Raw genomic sequence first — 1,482 nt, 5'->3', positions numbered from 1 at the left:
GATCTCTATTGACTTCTGATAAATGGCTCAGTGGTTTCAAGGTTCATAATTTGAAGGATGTCCAGGTCTCTAGCCATTAATTCTCGCAGTATGGGGCACCCAGCTTGGATGAGGAAAGGGCTTTTCATTGTCAGTAGCTGCTGTGTTTTCCACAAGCTGGTGAGGCTGGAGCTGGCTGGACAGCGTGTTGTGTGCCTGGGCACCTCTCAGGGCTTTGCAAAACATTCCTCAGCTTGCACTGTCTGCTCTTTAAAAACAAAGGAGGGCGCCTCCTTTCTTAATAATTTGCAGTCTCCGACCTTTGGGAAGAAAGGCAGGGCTCTGAGATTTGCCTCGGCGAGAAAGCTCAGCTCAGCTGAGCTCCGAAGCAATGAAATCGCAGCAGAAATAGCCGGGCGAACTAGAAACTTCTTCCAGGCTTATCTTTGCGGTCTCGGTATCTCCTGTCTTAGTCGTAGGCTTAAGACTAACCAAACCACCAACTACACCTCCCCTCCTCCCAACCCCATCTTTTCTGTCTTTGTTGGCAGATGTCTGTTCAGGTAGTGGTGTCCGTGCGCGCAGGCAGCCGGGGGAGCCGCGTCCAGCTGCCCGGGCCGAACGCGGGGGGCGGAAGGTCGGGAGGAGGTGGGAATCGGCTAAGGTGGAGAGAAATAGGAGCCAGGCGGGTGTTTTGTGGCTTTTACTCTATATATGAAAGAAGACAAAAACATACAAAGTATATGTACAACTAAAATTCAACAATATATACAGAAAGGTTGCTCGGGGGAAAGGTCCCTCTCGCTCCGGGGCTGAGGCTGCCGACAGGCAGCGCTGAACCTTCCTTCCCCAGACCGCGGCGGCGGGTCCTGCCGTGGATCTCTCGCTCTGTCTTTCCTGCTCGTCTCCGGGTGTCTGTCCGGCTGTGTGCGGGTGTGTGCGGGTGCGGGTGAGGGGGCTCTTCGCAGGAGAGATGGTGGTTTCTTCGGAGCCACAGCCCATTGCATTTTGAGAAAGCATGCAGGTTTGCTTCGTGGTAATGTTCTAATCTTAAAGTATATTTTCATTTTTCAACCAGTTCTCCTTTTTTTCCGCTCTTTTTTTTTATTATTTTATTTATTTTTTTTAAATTCCTTCTTCTCTCTTTTAATTCTTTTCCCCAGTCCGGATTTGGTGAATAAAAATGAAGGAGCTTTGACTAGTCTCTCTTTCATCATGTAATGTCTTTAGCTCATTAAACAAGTAAAAACGGCTGCCATGGTAGATTCAGGTTCTTCTTGTGGGCAAAGTCTGTAAAAAGTTTGTTTTGACGTATACTCCACAGAGAAAGAGGCTGGTGCCTTGGAGTCCAAAGGAAAATATCCTAAAGAGAAGTGTCTTCTGTGCGCCAGAATGAAAATTGTGTCTTTCTGTTCAAGATCAATTGCTGAGGTTACTAAAAAAAAAAAAAAAAAAAAAAAAAAAAAACCCCCTTTTTTTTTCCCCCCTACAACATTACCCACA

Source organism: Chaetura pelagica, unplaced genomic scaffold, assembly GCF_000747805.2.
Source record: "Chaetura pelagica isolate M959 unplaced genomic scaffold, ChaPel_1.0 scaffold12, whole genome shotgun sequence".
Classification (NCBI taxonomy): Eukaryota; Metazoa; Chordata; class Aves; order Apodiformes; family Apodidae; genus Chaetura; species Chaetura pelagica.
This window is presented reverse-complemented; position numbering follows the sequence as displayed.